We start from the raw sequence: 19,636 nt of genomic DNA on the forward strand, positions 1-19,636 counted from the left end.
ATCGATGTTTGACAAGTAAATCAGTAATTCTCTTCGGAGTTAGAAAAAAGACTTGGGTAACTTGTTTCCCAACGGTTGAGTACCTGGGGAGTGGGTTGAAAAATAGATTTTTTAAAAGCTTTCTTTGTGAAGTACAAGTTAAGTACAAGAGTTAAATGAAGGCTTATTTATAGTTCCGTGTTACACCAACGCAGAGGCGTGCGTCGCCTCGGTACCCTACGCCGTAGGCTCTACGTCGATTTAACGCAGAACCATAATTGCGGCTGGAGGAGCCAGTGGGTGGGTTGGTGGAGGTGAGTGATGGGGATGGATGGATGCTGGTGGGTTGGTGGAGGTGAGTGCAGTGGCGTCAATTCAGTGGAAGCTAAGGTATGGCAAGGTTACGAGTCACAGAACTTAACTAGAGTATCAATCAACACGTCCAGCAAATACTCATCACAGAAGTCTGCTATGTAGCTTATCTGTGTGGTCAAGAAAATTGGAACTTTTTCAAATGCAGTCTTGCTCACTGCAAAAACTCAAAATCTTATCATATTTGTCTTATTACTAGTTAAAATGTCTAATTTTTTGTCAAAAAATCTTATTACACTTAAAACGAGAGTCATTACCAGAAAAATAACTTGTTATTTGACCATTTTCACCGGTTTCAAGTAAATTTTCACTTGAAATAAGTAGAAAAATCTGCCAGTGTGACAAGATTTATCTATTACAAAATCTTGTTCCACTGGCAGATTTTTCCACTTATTTTAAGTGAAAATCTACTTGAAACAGGTGAAAATGGTTGTTTTGGAGTCTTGTCTGAAATGTAATGATTTTTTTTTACTAAAAATTTGACATTTTAACTAGAAATAAGACAAATAGTGATGGGGGATGGATGGATGCTGGTGGGTTGGTGGAGGTGAGTGATGGGGGATGGATGGATGCTGTTGAGCAGGGGGCAGCGTTGCTCCTATGACGTCAGCAGAGTTTAAAGTGGGCCGCGCTCGGGCCGCCGGAGGAGAGCAGAGAGAGGAGAGAGGAAAGAGCGGCTACTCTCACCTGACTTCTGCTCGCCGTCAACTCCACAAAGTAACAGCGCTCCGGAGTTTGACGCTCGCTAAAAGATGGGAGACCGTGTTTCGCGCTGGATCCTCTGAATTCCCTCTGCGTTGCGGGCGAAAACTTTCAATTTCAGGTTTCCCCCCAAGGGTGAGTTCATTCATCCTTTCCCCCTAGAATAAGTGTAGAGAAGATGCTGCGGCAGGCGCGTCATCCGTCTCCGCCGACAGCAGGCTATTTGCGCTGATAAACAGCTTTGCAGGTGTTATTTTAAAATGACACGTGTTATATATTTTTTTGTTTGGATTGTTGGAGCTGCCCTCGGGCACTTGCAGTCGCAGTCTTGCCGGTGCTGGTCTGCTGGAGTGAGAGTTGGTGCTTGTTGATGTGGAAAAATTAGTGCTCTCTGTTTAATTAGGCTATTGGCGAGTGTATCCTTTTAGAAAACGTGCGCTCTGTGCCAGAGAAAAGGGCTGCATCATCCCCGAGAGAGACTATAGGATCTCGCTGTTGCAGCATGTACACTACTGTATTGTTTTTACACGGTTTTCAGTCATAGTGTTTGCCACGAATACTACATTTCAGTTTGAACACACAGTGACGTGAAAAGCCTGCTTTAGTGCTCTGAATGGTCTCGGTTGTCAAAGGAGTTGTAGGATGCAGGAGAAATGGCTTTACTGCTTGAGTTTACTAATTTAAAAACGTGTTTAATGGTTTTAACGTTTTTCTCATACGCTTGGTCGCTGTGACTTCTATTCATATTTAATTTGGCCCCTCTTAAATGCTGCACATTCAGTTAAACATCGTTTTAAGTGTCGGACGTCTAAGAACAACATATTTCTGTCTTTCTGTCCTATTCTTTTTCTTGGATTTAAAATAATCCTTTTTCTTTAAAAGTACACGATTTGAAATAAGTCTGATATACAACCACGAACATTTTGATTGCACACTATAAAGATCACGTGTGTTATGCCGTTTTTAAACCACTAGATGACAACAGAGTTCAAGCAGAAGCTGCTGATTAAACTTGCATTAGCCTATGATGATCAGATACCACCACTATGTGATAATGAAATTATTACAGATGCTGATTTCCTTTGTGGAAAGATTAACAAACCACCGCACACCTTTGTAAAATTCATGATTTTTATCAGTTTACTGGTGTAAGCGAAGGCAACAGAACATACACACAGAGATAGAGGAGCCCTTCTGCAGCCTCTGTTGGAGCTGCATATATTGTAGCACCTGCTTTGCATGCATTCTGTGCTTTATAGCAGTTTTTCAAGAAGCCATTTATCACAAATGCACCTTAGGACAACATGAATGCAGGTTTTGACTGTGACCCTTGACACTGAATCTTTCTGCGTGCTGAGGTATCATGTTTTCAAGAAGCAACTATAGCCCGTTCTTTATCCCTCATTCTTCTGAAGTATGTTTAAATATATTATATATTACTCACACACACACACACACACACACACACACACACACACACACACACACACACACACACACACACACACACACACACACACACACACACACACACACACACACACACGCGCGCGCGGTTGTATTTGTTGTTTTTCCTGTGAAAAGCCTCCAAGATGCCAAAAAGACATAGTTTTCATTATAGTTATAGAAAAATGGTCTTTGTGAATATAAATCATTCAGAGCTCCTTTGGTAATGGACTTTTCCTAATCCTGTTGTTTTTCTGGCAAATGAACACATTATTAAATTTGGACACGGTTTCATTATAGAACAGTAACTGGTCAGTGATTTAAGGGGTTTGAAAGCCTTTGATCCTAACAATTCTCATGGCATTTGTTGAAAATACTGCACGGTGGAAAAAAGTCTGACCAAAGTTAACCTTAATATATATATATATATATATATATATATATATATATACAGGGCTGCACATAATTATTTTGGTCTGGTGCTCAGAGGAGCCCCTGGATATGTGACTTGGGCCTCCAAAAACGCGGTGACCCGTCTCGCCGGACCGATAAAAGAGGGATGCAGGAAAACGATATTTATTCACTTATAAAGATGAATGGCTCAATATGGTCCTTTACAAAGTTATTTTATTTCAATAATTCAACTAGAATATGGTGTAAAAGTTAAATTATTTCAATAATTCAACTAGAATTTGGTGTAAAAGTTAATTTATTTCAATAATTCAACTAGAATATGGTGTAAAAGTTAATTTATTTCAATAATTCAACTAGAATATGGTGTAAAAGTTAATTTATTTCAATAATTCAACTAGAATATGGTGTAAAAGTTAATTTATTTCAATAATTCAACTAGAATATGGTGTAAAAGTTAATTTATTTCAATAATTCAACTAGAATATGGTGTAAAAGTTAATTTATTTCAATAATTCAACTAGAATATGGTGTAAAAGTTAATCTATTTCAATAGATATGTTGAACCTTTATTTGTTATAATTTGGATGATGGAATTGTTTATTGATTTCATAAAATATTCTCTAATTTATTTTTTATTTGGGGTTTTCATAAACTTTGAGCCATTAGAGAGCAGCGTCTTGCTGGCGCAGGTAACTGCTGCATGCAGTGACGGACACTGGCTGATTTATGGTTCCGCGTTGCACCCACGCAGAGCTTACGGGGTAGGATACGCGGGAGCGCGAACGCACGGTGCGCGTCGCCGCGTAACATCTTGCAGCCACTTCTCGGCGAACACACATTTTCTGTTCGATTCGGGTAGTGGTTCAGTTTGGCGTCTCTTTGTAGTTGGTGGCGGTGGAACGCCAAAATAATTACTTAATGGCGCTTGCTTCTTGGACATTTTGACGAGACGTGTCGGGGTTTGTTCTGATCCTTACCTCTCTTCCTGCCCAACGATCATGGAGGGGGAGTAAGGACGCGCTCTGATTGGCCAGTACCAACTTTAAGTGGCGGTTCTGGGGAAAAGCTCTCCCAATAGATTTTTTAATATTAGTATTCTGGTCTGGCCACAACCAATAATACGAGCCCCAGCTGTTGGTACGCAAAAGCGCTTCGCAGCACAAGATTGACAGCGCACTGTGGATTTTGACGGCGCATGCGCTCTGGCGGCCCACTTATGTGCAGCCCTGTATATATATATATATATATATATATACATATGTGTGTGTAAAACACATATAACACGTACAGTATTCTGTCACAGCATAGCATGCAGTTGGAGGTATTGTACTATCACCAGTGAGCTATAAAGTTGTTTTTGCTCTCAGATGAAGTGGCTTTTCATTAAAGCATTCAGCGTGCAGGTTGTTGCTGTAAACCGCCTGGTGGTCCCCCAGAGTTACAACTGTGGATTCAAACATCTTTTTCCACCAGTGGTGAAACAAATTGATACTCAGTTCAGCTTCAGTGGTTTCTGATCTCAGCGAAGGCGAAGGACAACATTTGCCATTGAGACGCGGTGGATTATGACAATAGTTAATTCGAACGGAGCGGACACCTCTTTGTCCTACTTTTGTGAGCTTGTCTACAAAAAAAAAGAAAGAGATCCTTCAGAGGACGCACAAGTGGCTCCTGGATTTCATGGAGTGTGTGTGTTTGTGTGTGTTGTTGCTGTGGGAACAGTCCAGTAAACCCTTTTAAACTGGAAATCTCTATGTTTTGCTCAGTCAATACATTTAATTAGGGCTGATTAATGTATTAGTGTGTCTTTGGAAGGCTGACAGATTTCTCACTTCACAACGACACAGTCGATTGGAAAACAGGGAAAATTGCTTTTTATGGTAGGAATTACATCTGAACGTAACCATTCACATGGTAGATTAGATTAGACGTAAGGATAAAAATACATGAGATAAGGTTGCACACACAATTCAGATTTCATTTTTACTCAGATTGCACGCTAATTCCTTTTCTTTTTTTTCTTTCAATAAAAGCAATCAACACTGCTGGTGTGGAACCACACAGGCTCAATAATCTCTTAATCGGTCATGAATTATAGGATTTACAAAGGCTTGTCAGTACATATGCTTAGAAGTGTTTTCCCCTTAAGGTCTGGCGTGCCGCTAGCCATTTTTACTGCAAGGCACTGGGAATTGCAGAATGACTGGGGGCTAATAATGACTGGGTTGTCCGGTTCACGAGGGCATATCACAAGAGTCGGTTCAGTGTTGTATATTTGACATTGATTTTTAAGACTGCATGTGAACATCTCAGAAGGCTGTAATATTTCAGCCCAGAGGTTCTTTTACAGTTTGCTGTTGTATACACCGTTCTCTGTCAGAGTCCCTCCCTCAGTGACCTTTATTCTGCAAATGAAGCTGTTTTTGGTCCGCGATGACTGATAGATCTTATTATTTCAGCAAAAGTACACTGAGCATTCAACAAACACCCTGCAGGAACAGAAAGCACATTAACAGAATTTAATGACATATACGGTGGCAGGACCAGGATTCTGCCTTATCACTGAAAACTGTGGCATTTACATCTTGAGGAGTGGATAGGGCACGAAAACACGGCTGTGGTGTTGGGTTTTTGACTGCAAAAGCAGTCACATGTTTGTCACACTGCTTTTTGTGTCACATAGTTTGTTTTTTTTGTGTCCTCACAGTTTTTTCAGCAAATAAACTCATGAGTGTACTCCAAGCAAAACCATGGTTGTGTATGTTTTGCATACAACAAAGCTGAATAAGCGTATAGTGATGCCAAACTTAATAGGTCGCAAGATTCTGCTCCTAAAACAGCATAGCTGGCTGGCATTGAAAAACAAGAAGACGTTTGCAATTTAGATACAGCTTCAATTGCTGTCCCAGTGGTCAGAGCGTGTCTGCATCTGATTATGCTTGCATGCATTTAATTAATAATTCGACAATGCACAGCATTGATGCCAGTCAGCCAACGCACTGCAGGGAAATAGATCGCCTTAGCTTGATATCCAGGCACAGCCTACCATGAGCAGAAACGATGAGCTCAGGCAGATTTCAGATACAGGCGCCCCAGCATGGAGCTACGTTAATCCCCCCTCCCTCAGGTGCAGTCATGGGCAGAAACACCACGGACTACAGCTCACTAGCGATGCTTGGCCCATCTCTGATTAATGCACTCATCAGGTCTTTTCCTATTTGTTTTAATGACAAGCTCGGCCCCTCGTGGGAATTTGGTGACTTTTTGCAAATACTGCTGATGCATTTGCTTACATCTGCCGCTTTTTTTCCTCCTTGTTTTGTGAAAAGAGCCCTGTCAGAAAGCCCAAGTCTTTTGACATGAGAATGCTGTCAGCAACAGCGCAAGGAGACTGCACGACACATATTCTGCCGGAGATACAGGATGCATGAGCTGGAGAAATGAGCTGCGATAACATCTCAGCATGTTGCGATGTGTTGTGCTTTGTTGATAAGGCCATTATTCATCATCATGCCTTGGACAGCAAAATCCCTTTCTCGATCATCTCAGACACATTCTGCTTCGTGCTTAGTTTACTCAGCGCTTTGCACTTCCAGATTAGCTTCTCTGACTTCTGTCGTTAATTACTGGGGAGTTTAAAAATGATTTAATAATTTATTAAAATAGCACAGAAATGAACATTAATACCTGAGAATGCATGGACTCATTTTCTCTTCTTAGAAGTGATGTCACCGAGCAGAAGTAGAGTTAAGAATTAAATATATGGTCTCGTTAGAGACATGCTGAAATTTAATATTTAATGTTAATTTGACAAGTTCGGGAAGGTACAGAGTTGTAGTAAGAGCTTTTTGAAATGTTGAGAAAAAATTTATATATTTAAAAGTATGAAGAAAATAATAAATGATTAATCAATCTGATCACAGACTGACTGACTTTTTAATACTTATATAAACTGAAAAAGAAAATCTCAACTTTACCCACTACGGTAAAAAAAAGAGGTCTAATATAAAAAAAAAAATCTCATCTTCTCAGTTTGAGTTCAGTCAAGCAAGTCAGAAAACCCCCAAAACAAAACACAAAAACAAAGCGAAACATTGATCTGAGCATGCTCTGTGGGTTACAAACTGCTACGGATTGTTTCAGCTTTTCTGTGCAGGAGTCTCAGGGGGGTAACTGATACGGTAATTAATATTCACATTTGATATTAAACCGTTTTTATGCAACACGGTCTCTAATGAATGATCATCATCCCGACACATGCAGACAGGAGAGGGTTGTGCTCGTGCCACAGTTGGCAACTGATGTGTCACATATAATTCAAATATTTAAGAGTATTCAGCTGTCCATTAATATTTCTACACCTTTCAAGGAAGGGCCTTGTCGTGATTTCTTGCTGCCTATTTCTGGAGATATTCGTGTCCGTGTATGCATTTCTGGGAATGTAAAATCAGATTTGACAACTGTAATGTGTGCGCTCTGCTCCGTGCCTGCATTGATCAATATGTAACAGATTGTTGTCATCGTTGCCACATGTTGTGCTTTGCCTGTTAAACAAATGTTGTAGATATAGCACATTTCTTCTCAGCTTGTCTTTTAGCGAGAACCCTCTGGACCGTTTCCAGTGCTTGGTGATGGATCTTTGTGTTATCACTGAGGCATTTTGAGCCCCCACACCATAAAGCCCCTGCGCTTATTCAGCACCTGCGTACATTCTTTTTAATCAATGGCCAGCAGGCGGGACGCTGAATGGATCACGGATTGAACCACAACTGGGATTTGGATGCTGAAGAACAGTCTTCTCAGCAGGGGTGACTCATGAATAAAATACTCGCCGGTGGAGCGTCCAATATCCTCTTGGGCATTACAAGCGATGCTTTTGCACTCAGATCTGACCGAAGAGGTTAAGGGATGGGGCGGTTCATCAGGCTGCTAAGGCTCCACACCTGGTTCTCCTCTTGTGACTTCCACACCGTGGCATTTATAGAAAATGTTAATGTTTTTAGGATGAGAGGAGACATTTTTCTGTGACAAATGTAGTGCACTTGAATACCTCTGGTAGTCGCTTGCATATGGTACGCATCACTGCAGAACAACTGCAAGTACTCTGATCGGCTTTAGCCGATTGAATGGCTGATTGATCCATTTTGAGACCATTTTTAGATCCATTTTGAACAGTAATAGTTCCTGTGTCAGACTTGGATCATCAGGCATCGATAACCAATTCTACAATTCATGGCATAGTTGTGATGTGAATATTCATAACCTCAGAACCATTAGCACACGTAAATCCTCATCTGTTAGTTTATGTGTTAAAAAACCTCTGAGGGAACAGATCCAGGAACATTAATTATGTGTTTTGCCACTTTAATTGAAGCTTCACTTTGAAACCACAACTTCCCATTTTTATCCTGGAAAGGTAAAAAAAAAAGAAAGAAGGATTAATAGCAACTGTGTTCGTTGCTTGACTTGAGATTAAAGATCATTATTTTTTTTATTCTCATCTCAGCTAAACCATTCTCAGACTCTCATGAGTTACTTTCAATAAATATACATAAATATTTATTTTGGTGATTTGAATTTGCATGATAGTCTCACTGTTGCATTTTCAAATGGTCCAAATGGTGCGCCTATAAGGTGCATGTGTACATCAGCTGACCTTCAGCAGAGGCCCCATCTTAGACCTGATAATAATAACCTGCCGTGCTTGTTTCATCAGTAGCACATGTACGCATGTCAAATCAATATTGTGTTCTGTTTTCTTTATTGCTATTGAAGGTTTTGTATTTCAGGATATCCCCGAGCAAGCTGTTAGGAAACAGCATCTTACCTCTGAGATGGATGCTGTTTTTTTTTTCTTTTTTCTATTTTTGCTCTCTTGTGTGACATACCTGCATATGATGAACGATTATCACAAAACCCAAACCGCCCTGGTGAAACAACAAAATAAATCATTTAGAGAGGAACTGTAACAAAATACTAAGAAGATGGGGGAAAAAAAGATCAAGAGTGAATTAGTTTTCTTTTGTTAGTAGCTGAAAAAAACGCCATTAATTATCACTTCTCAAACTGATTTAAGATAACCAAAAACAATCCCAGAGTCTTGTCGTCAGTTTTTGACAACTTAAAATCCTTTTTCACCAGTTCCCAAAGTAAAGAATTTGAACAGCTGTTCAAGAATGATATATGAGATCCAGTTTACACTCACCAATTTTACTAACCCTTTCTAATGTTTGTACATGAAAGTCTGTTGGAAAAATCTTGTGTACAGATAAGACTGAAGTAGACCTATGTTATAAATGAAAACTTTTATGTTTGGAGGAAGAAAAATTTGAATTTCCAGTGTAAAAATCTGAGCTACCATGATGTCATCTAGGTAGAAATGTGAAGGTATGATCATGGTATGGGTCTGCTTGGTGCACGAGGGCTTACCAGCATTGACTTAACAATTAATTCTCAATTTTGTCATTGCATTACAAAGTAAAGTGTCAAAAAGGGTTGTTTCCCCAGCAGGCACAGAAGAAACAACCCTGGATAGGCCTAAAGCCAATCAGAAAAATGAAGCATGTGATGAAAAAGACCGCTGGCCACTTTGCAGCTAATCCAAGGCATCACCAGTTCTGCAGTCGTCTTGTTTCCCTGAAGCCGTAAAGAGTAAGATAATTAGGAAATAAAACATTTCAGTTCTTCTTTTCTTCAGAGGTTATCTTGTATCTTAGTTTTTCTTTATGTTGTTTTTTAGATTTCAAGCATTACATTATCCTGTCAGTTATGTTTTAGTTTAATTTAAATTAAGGCTGCTTGATTGTGGAAAAAAAACCCAAAAACATAATCACTGTTATTTATTTTAATTGATTTACCTTCGGGGATTAATGAAGTGTTCTTGAATTGAATTGATTCAGAAGTTTGGTCAACATGAAAATCATGGTTATTAAAAACTAAACTTTTTAAAACATTTTGTTGTCATCGAGTTGGCTGTAAAAATTTCCTCAGTAAGCTTAAAACACAGAACAGATAAAATGTCAGAGATGATTCGGGCTAACATTGCAAATCTCGGTAGAGCTGCTGAAGTAATCCAACTTGATGTTCAACAACTAAAGGAGGAAAGATCCCCCTGGACAGAATATATATGGTAAAGGATTGTTTATTTTTCTTTTCATGATGACATTGTTTTTGGGATTGTTGGAAGCCAAAATTAAAGTCACCATTAAAATTCAATCAACTGCACATTCCAAATTTAAGTATGCAACGTCGCTGATGGAAATAGGGATCAGGGAGGCCCAACAAAGACACTTACAGTTTCTTTTTTTTTCTTTTTGATTCATTTGGTGTAATTTTTTGAAGCGGATTCAAAGACATTTAAAAGGTCAAGTTGGGAAAAAATTGTGCGCCCATCTGGAATGCAAATCTAGTTGATTGAGCACCTTTTTCATCAAACTGAGCTCACTTAGTAGCTGCAGCAGCACCACAATTTCAGATTTAATGATAATAATAACAGCAACTCATTCTTCTTTCAGTCATTGACTAGTGATCCAGCAGGTTAATGTTCTGCAGCGTGGGAGTACCTCCACCGCTGAGCAAGAGTGATGAAGGAGTTTTAACTTTTGAGCAGATGTAAAGGGTTATAAAAACGACTAATTTTGTACAAGAAAATCCCTCCTACATATTCACCTGTACACAATCCCACATCCTGCCATGCAGTTCACCAAGCTAGAATATTTCAATGATACACCAGTGCCAGTAAAACAGTTATTTGATGTACAGTACAAGATGTTTGTTTAATATGTAGCCTATATATTAAGATTAAACTTTTCTAGAGTCCTTGCCTTGTAGTGCCTTATCTTGTAACTAGAATAAGATTAAAAAAAGTACATTAAATTCGGGTTTAAATTCAGTTTAGACACAAAATGCTAACCAAAGACTCAGAGAAAAGGTTAAATAGTTAATTGACCACAGGGTTTGAAGGAATAGCAGGTTGAACGTTTGCTTGAGTTCATAGGTTTCACAGGGTTGCCAGACCTGAGGGGGGTGGGTTGCAGACTCTGTGTCACTTGTCTCACCTAACACTTCTGAAATCTTAGATAGAAAAGATCAGGATTAGCCACATGGAGATCACAATAGGGCTGCACATAGACTTGTGGTCTTCCCTGGACACATCCTCAATGAAATAGACAACAGTGTGTACAAATTAATGATACTATGTCCGCCTTTAGAAAGATTACTTGTGGTGTACCTCAAGGTTCAGTGATTGGTCCAATACTGTTTATTCTTTATATTAATGACATCTGCAATGTAACTGATTTTTTTAGATACGTTTTATTTGCCGATGATACCAATTTGTTTTGCTCTGGTACGAATTTAAGGGAACTTTTGTGTTGTGTAGAAAGGGAGCTGGAAAATCTCAAGACTTGGTTTGATGTCAATAAATTATCGCTAAATATTAAGAAAACAAAATTCATGGTTTTTGGGAATCAAAATGAAAGTGATGGTAATATTAAATTAAAAATATGTAATGTTGATATTGAAAGGGTTTTTGAGACTAAATTCCTTGGGGTTGTCATCGACCAAAAGCTAACATGGAAACAACACATTGAATATATTAAAGGGAAAATTTCAAAATCACTCGCAATCCTGTATAAATCTAGAAATATACTGAATTCCAAGGGCTTGCATTTGATTTACTACTCATTGATTGTTCCCTATTTATCATACTGTGTGGAATTGTGGGGATCCACCTTTAAAACCACCTTAAATGCAATAATAAAACTTCAAAAACGAGCCATACGTACCATCAATAAGGCTGATTACTACGCTCACACAGATCCACTTTTTCTAAATTCTCATGTTATTAAATTTTATGATTTGTTTTATTTTAAAATAATGCAAATTATGTTTAAAGCAAAATCAAAAATGCTCCCTGACCGAATACAGAGGTTCTTTTTAATTCAGGAGACTCGTTACAATCTTAGAGGTGTCTGTAATTTCACAGTACAAATGGCTAAAAAAGGTATGAAAAGGAGATGTGTCTCCATCGTTGGAGTTAAATTCTGGAATGATGCCAACATAAATTTAAAAACATGTCATTCTTTTGTTGTATTTAAGAAAATGGTTTGTAAAGCTATTTTTGAAGCTTATAAGTGCAATTGACCATCTGTCAATGTTTCTTTGCTTTTCTATTGTTTCTTTGCCTTTTGTTGTTTCTTTGCTTTTCTACTCTCTTTTTGGTTTTCTGGAGGTCGGTAGCCAAAAATAGAAAGTTGTTAATATAGGATAGGCTTTTATAAGCAGTTTGCTTCTGCCTATGCCTTTTCAGTTATTGTTCAACACATTTTTTTTTTGGTTTAATGGTTAATGCTGTGTACAATGTTTTTTTGGTGTTGTTTTTGTGTTGCAATGACTGAATAAACTTCATTCATTCATTCATTCATTCATTCAAATGGGTGGTGCAAGAACACGACTGCTTTTTTCTTGATGCAGAACTGTAACAACCTTGGCTGATGTTCCTCAAGTAAACAAGAACACAAGCACGGACGAGTACAAATATTGTGAAACAACTTGTGGTTCTCCACTGACCTAGCTTAAGCTACATGGTTGCTACGGCTCCCCATCCACAGAACTAATGTTAGCTCAGCAAAACGGAGGGTCGTGCACTGACCCTGCTGTTGTCACAATACAAGGGGTCATGTGGAGCTCTGTTGTTTGATGGTGTTGCAATTGACGTTTGAAAATCAGATTTGAGCGAGCAGGGCATTCAGATCAAAGCAGATCTGTGAAAACTGATTAAAATTGCACTGGAAACCACTTCCCCATGTAGTTTGATTGAGATTTAAAAAAAAAAAAAAGAAGCATTTTATGCTGTTTTTGGCTGTTCAGTCTTTCCACAAATCTATCTAGAATATGATCTAGGTAATTGGCTTTGGACTGGCAGCTTGAACACAGACTGAGGGTATCTACTGTCAGATTCAGTTGGTCTGACGGTGTTACGGTCCAATTTAAGAGTCAAAAACACTTTACAGGCACGTATTTTGAGACTAAAATAAAGGGTGAGGTCTGATTTACTTTGTGTGACCAGTGTTGAGACAACTAAGGGGGCAAGTAGCCAATAGTCCCAGTAAACCTTCCTGTCTTTGCTATTTGCAGTAATATTGTAGCTCCCCATATAATGAACCCATATCTGAAGAATAAATAATATGTTCAAAGATTGAGGTGCTCTGAAAAGACACTGGTGTTGCTGCCAGTATCATGTACTTACACAATAGTTATGGGGTATTATTTATCAGTGTAAAATATATTTATGTCACTTAATGTTTTACATAAAGCTTAAAAACACAAAGCATATGGGAATATATTTGATTTATTGGTCTTATCTGCCAAACATCTTAACATCTAACAAGTTCAAGTTCTTCAAATGTTCCTCATCATCCGCGGTCCAACTCTCATGTGGCGTATCAGCTTCTTCGGGATGGAGTGCTGTTATGGGCCATTTATGTCCACCACAATCTTACAGTCTCCTACTGTTTGCTGGCCATGTCACTCAGTTCCTGCGTGTTTCCTGAAGACTCTTTTTTTCTACAGTAAGATGTCTCGTCGCCCTGTGAAATGACAACAACATCACCAAACAACATTTTTATTGAAGCGAGAGAAAATTGTCCGAAATTTCAGTGTACAGCTGTGTATTTACTACAGAATTTAAGACCGCCATCTCCTCTGGTCTTTTCCCTGACGCACAACACCATATAATCAGTGACTGTGAAACCTGGCTGGTTTTCCTTTTCTTTTTTTATGCAATTAATTTTATATATTTCACTGCACCTGCAGCAAATTAAAGCTCCAGCATCGTCTCCTTGCCCACATAGGTTCATGCATCATCTCCCAGTTTTGCATTTATTCAGTCATTCACATGACTCGTTGTTTTCTGTTTACTGACGGTTTATGTCTGGCTTTTCAAAATGTAAATCCCATTTCCTTCAGCTGATATCTTGCAGCTTGGCCACAGACGCTGGATCTCATTTGAACACTCTTGTTTTCATTTGGGTTGTGCATTCTGATGTCTGTCTTGGTCTGCGACCACGTTACATCCTTCCCATTTTGTTTGTACTTGCTTCAAATTTCAGCTCACACAGCTCACTAGAAGCAACAGTCAGTGTGGAATTACCTTTTTTAAGCAAGGTTTTATTACATGTCATTGTTGCAAATGACAGCCTGTGTTTCTTTGCCATGTTTCAGACGGTCGTGGCAGCTCATAAAGATATGCAAGTTCTCGCTCTTAGTGGAAGACGGATTTGCATATTTAGCTTCTAAATGAATTTGTTATAGAAATGCTAATTATACGGTAATGCTGTAATTCTTTGAGTCCAGCATTTTTTCCTTTACTTTATCTAAAAAAAAGAAAGCCAGAATGTTCAGCCTTTAAATGTAATTATTGTGTCATACCTGTGATATTTTAACAAAATAATAATAATAATCATACTACTACTACTACTACTACTACTACTACTACTAATAATAATAATAGTAATAATGATAAAAAAGGCTAAACATCCTTCAATAGTGGTCATATTTTTAGATGGAGTTTAAATGTAAATGTAAATAAATTTAAGCAGCTCTGCTGGCGGTTAAACGTTCACAGGATCCAGATATAGGTTGTAGTGACATCTCGTTTTAAAGCTACACTGAAATAACAGTGTTCACATTTAGTTCCCTACTCAAAGACCAAGTGAACATGTCCTGCCTCTCCATCTCCGTTAAAACGTATCAAACTATGGCCGGTGCTCGGCGTCTTCCTCCTTGGCGCCTACGGAAACAAAGTAATACAACACGGGGACATAGATGGCGTGTTTTAAGAAAATGAAAGCACCGTAAATGTTTCACGTGAGAATTTTAGAGCAAGGTACTATTTTGACAAGGTGCTTATATGGGGAATAGTGACGTTTAAGTCAGAATTATACATAAAGCGTCTGTGTACTTTGAATGGAGTGGCGATGTCGTTGCAGAAGTACGTTACAGGCATTCTTAAGTCTGACGCGAAGTCTTTTGGGCTCTCAAGGGATGGCCTGCAAAGAAAGTAAAGCGTCTACGCACACTGGCTTCTCTCTTCCTTAGTTCCCCCGTTTTCTTCACACATCGCTTGCCCTGCGACATTTGGAACGGGTTTCTTGCTGCTTCGCTTCTCACATCTTGGACACTGACACAAAATAAATGAAGACACAAAGAAGACACAAGGTTGAAAGTTGGAAGGGGTTGGTGGCTGAGGTGTGAAACTATTCAAGTGTAAAATTGCCCTAGCAGCCATGCTGTTGTTTCAGCATTTCATGGCGAGCTGCTCAGCTTGACTCTCCTGTTCAGCTCATCCTTCCTTCAAGCTCTTTTGATTTGTTTTTCTGTCCACACCATGCATCTGCTGAGTTTGACCTTAGGTCTGCAGAAGCAGTAGAATTAGAATACAGTAATAAACATGCGGGCTGCTCCGCCTGCCCTGCTCTCGGCTGACGACGGTCCGGGCGGGAGAGAGCAGAAGGTTCAACAGGCTAATGTTTGCACACTAATTTGTCCAAAGAAGTCCAACTGTTCTTCAGTATTACTCATTACGTGCAATCAGTCACAGGGTGGCTAATTGACTGTGTGGGGAACAAGATTGTTACTGGTGCATGGAGGAGCCTGACTGGTGCTTCCTCCTGGTGGCAGCAGGAGGCCATGGCCGAGCTGTGGCGAGAGGACAGATGTAGTGCAGAGGGCACCGCAATCCATTTCACTGTCAGTGTGATGCCCGAGGTTATTATTAAAAGCATGGGGTGAAAAAAGCCACAATTCTAGGCAGCAGACGCAGCTATGTGACACCAAGCACATTGTTATATCAGTTCATTAATTGGTGTTCAACTAATTAGCTTTCTTATGGAACATGCTGGCCTCGAGCGTGTAGTTGATGACATGTTTACGGCTGCCTGCGATGTGACAAATCCAAATGCAGTTAATTACAAAATAATATGATAATGTTTGACAAAGCACTATATGCTCCAATCTATTATCCATATTTTATCACATAGCTTTTAAAACGCATGGCTGACTGTCTCAGATGCTCTGCTCCCTTCTGTGTTGGATTCTACATTCATAAAGTTAAACCAATTTAGATTCTTTAGTTTCCATCCACAGGCAATTTCTCATAATCTTGTGTATTTGGAAGCAGAATGTGAGGCAACAGGACGGCGTTTCTCTGGTCAGACACGCTGCAGGAAGTCTTTGTGGCCAGAATTAAAGAAACAAAAGTACTAAGAGAGGCTCCGTCCAGCGGGCCGTGTCTGTTGTTGGTCTGCCCTGCGGTAAGGCAAGGTTATTCAGATGAAAGATGGTGTTGAGATTAGTGAGCCCTGCCCAAGCGCGTGGATGTCCAGCACGCCGCACCGTGTGATTTATGAGAGTCGTGATATCAGCGGTCGCCACATGAATAAACCATGTGGGGAGAATTAAGCTCCTGTTAAACGACGCACAGCATTTTCCCAGGTGCTTTAACACAACTAAGCAGGAATCAAATTCATGAAAGTTGTATAGCTGCTGATCACACGGTGCACCGGCTTAAGAGCTGCCAGCTGCAAGTTTTCCCTGATGAAGTCCATGACTTCAACACTTTGAGGTCAATGTTCATATGTTCATATATTATAGTCACTTTAAACTGATTGTAATGAACTCATGTCTTTTGCTCGACCTACAACCAAGATCAAACCAAAATGTGGAAAAAAAATGCATAGAAAAACTAAGTACACCCCATTACCCAAAATATTGTAGAACCATAACAAAGCTGAGACAGTCGAATGGCTCCCTTTTGAACCATGAACCTACAGCAAAGTTCATAGCAGCTGGTTTTAAGGGTGTGAATCAGCAGATGCTGCTCCACCTCGCTCTTTTGAGACTCAGCTTACCATCTTAGAGGTACATCAAATGCAGCATTAAAGGAAACTGACTTGAAGCTGGGTGCATTTAAAGATGGACAGGAAGATAATCTGATCTGGGTCTGTGATGTCACGGCGTCCTACAGCTCTGAATGACCTTTCTAAATGACGGATCTTCGGACTCAGACAAAATAATAGGATTGCTTTATTTCATTTGGTAGTCACCTGATATGAACAAATATCTGCTCACATACAAAGACGGAAACCTTTAAAGAACTATTTTAAACTTGTAGCTGGTAGGGTGCTAGCTTTTAAAACGGGTTTTATTTAAATGTACTTGTCTTATGAAGTGTGTCCGTATTACAAGCAAAACCCAGAGTAATTTTTGGATTTTAGAAGCATTTACAAATTTCAAGGTTAAGCTCCTGCAAAGGATAAATATTTGTATTTGAGAGGCTTGTCAGATGTTTGACAGGAAGGAAAAAAAGGTTTAAAGTAATAGTACAGACACAGAAAGTAAAGTAGATGGCTGTGGTCGTTAAACATGACTGACGGGTTTTCCCAGGCAGAGCACACTCGTCTATGAATGCAGTAAGGGCCTCTCCTTCATGTATTTACTCTGGTGCAGTAAAGATACAATCCTAGATGTGGTCACATTGCTTGCTCGGGTCTATTGTGCTCAGGTTTAACTCATTTTAAGAACTTCCTTAAGTATAAGGTGATGGAAATGAGAAAACCTTTATTATTAATGTTAGGACATTTTGTAGAAGTCATTTTGGACCACCGTAATTGATTGTGTTTTTGTGCGGTTGGCCCGTGACTCCGTGTGAGTCAAAGCCACCAGTAAGAGCCAGGGACGGCCAGCTGTGAGGTTTGTCTCATTAGCAGTCTGCGCTGTGCCGTTACTTCCTTAACCTTTAGATCACTCCAAATTAAGCTGCTGCAGGAATCCTTCAGTAGTGATTACAAAACGGATTGAGAGGCTGGAAGAAATCTCATAAAAGTTGTACACGAGTTTTCTCGTCTGAATTTAGAGGTGGGGTAATAGGCTGATTGTGCGAAAGCATGTCACAAGACAGCCCAACTCTGATCAAGAATTCTCTCTTGGTGCTGCAGACAAATGTGATGTTTCCGTTGACTGCTTTCTATTATTAAGCAGGAAATTAACATAAGCAAGACTAAAACAGAGTATTGTGATAAACAGAGCTCTAAGATGAGCCTGAAAAGCAGCTGGAGACCAAAGACTACTACTGAGCATCATTCATGCAAGGATGTTGTCTCTGGTATGCCAGGGGACAGGGTTGTTAATTGCAGTGCACTTTAATAAGTCACTCAGTAAAGACACAACGCTTTAGCTGTTTGAATGTGTGTGCTGATAGGTATCAAAGGCGACCGCCACGTCTCACCTGATGTTTCCATAGGTTGAAATCCAACATCAAACCTGGTTACACGACAATCAGAAGTCTGCATCACAAACTCAACATTCATATTCACTCCGTGTGCGTTTGTTGTACTTGGCAATCGGGTCCCAATCAGTAGCCCAAGAATGCTGCTGTTTGAGCCGCTCGTCTGCTGGCTGAGACGCAGCCAAAGTCGACAGGGAGAGCCTTGTCTCAATAATAACGAGTGATGAACAGGTTAGTGCCGCATTTTGGGTGTTTTACGTCTCTGGACAAAAACATATTTGGGGTAAATTGTCCTTGAATTCAGGTATAAAGATGCTGTTTTGAAGGAGGGTGGAGGGGGTGGGGGGTTAGCAACATAGGAGCCCCAAGTGATAAGTGCCATATTGATCCAGCTTGTCTGACTCCTGCAGTTCACTGTTCACATTTTTGAATGCAGAATCAACAATTATCCTGGATTGCTGCTTGCACTCAGAATCACATTATTACCTATCAAAGAAAAGTCTGACGTTAAAATCTCCTCTGAATTAAAGGGCCCAAATGTATGTATGTCAAGTATTTTTCTTTACCTTTTTTGGTCATTGACATTTATGTTGCTAAAGTCAATAAACAGCTATACTGACAAATTCAACTCACTGGAGGTCGACTGTGAGCAGATGTAAAAGTGTAGCATTTGACATTGAACGTCTGTGGTGGATCTGAGGTACATTTAGTTATCTTTGCTAAAAGACAAGAAAATAACATTGTGGTTTATTTTATGGGATTTCTATATATTTATGTTCGGTGTACGAGGGAGTGATACAGAAAATGAGCTTTACACTCACCAATCAGACTACCATACTGTGCAGTTAAGTTTATATGTATGACTTTTAGGTGTCAACATCTTCTATGATTACATGCAGCGGTGAAGTCTGCACTTGGGAACCCATCAGCTGATCATGTGCCATACGCTTTTGATCACTTTAAAGACAGATCCTGCTGGGCTCTGTAGATTTTCATTAAATGGAGCTTGTGCCTTTTTTAAATGTCTTAATGAATATGACAAACAGCAGCCTTCTTAAAAATGTGAAGGAATACCTTTGTATTGTAAGAAAAGTCTGATGTTAAAATCTCCTCTGAATTAAAGGGCCCAAATGTGTTCAAGTATTTTTCTTTACCTTTTTTGGTCATTGACATTTATGTTGCTAAAGTCAATAAACAGCTACTGACACATTCAACTCACTGGAGGTCGACTGTGAGCAGATGTAAAAGTGTAGTATTTGACATTGAACGTCTGTGGTGGATCTGAGGTACATTTAGTTATCTTTGCTAAAAAACAAGAAAATAACATTGTGGTTTAAAAAAAATGCCTTGGTTTTACATCAATAAATACATCCTTAATTGAGTAAATGATAATTTGAAGGACTTCCGCTAATGGTTTGCTTTGCAAATTAGTTGGTC

At 39.4% G+C, this 19,636-nt stretch overlaps 1 protein-coding gene across 2 annotated transcripts in view; it reads left to right on the forward strand.

The window, feature by feature from the left end:
- Positions 1 to 1,059: 1,059 nt before the first annotated feature.
- megf11 (multiple EGF-like-domains 11) overlaps positions 1,060 to 19,636 on the forward strand; it is a 93,042-nt gene continuing 74,465 nt past the window's right edge. For both annotated transcript variants that reach the window (XM_061721783.1, XM_061721784.1), the window contains exon 1: positions 1,060 to 1,188. The gene's annotated coding sequence lies outside the window, so the exon portion shown is untranslated. The remainder of the gene's footprint in view (positions 1,189 to 19,636) is intronic.

The sequence above is a fragment of the Cololabis saira genome, chromosome 5 (genome assembly GCF_033807715.1).
Source record: "Cololabis saira isolate AMF1-May2022 chromosome 5, fColSai1.1, whole genome shotgun sequence".
NCBI lineage: Eukaryota > Metazoa > Chordata > Actinopteri > Beloniformes > Belonidae > Cololabis > Cololabis saira.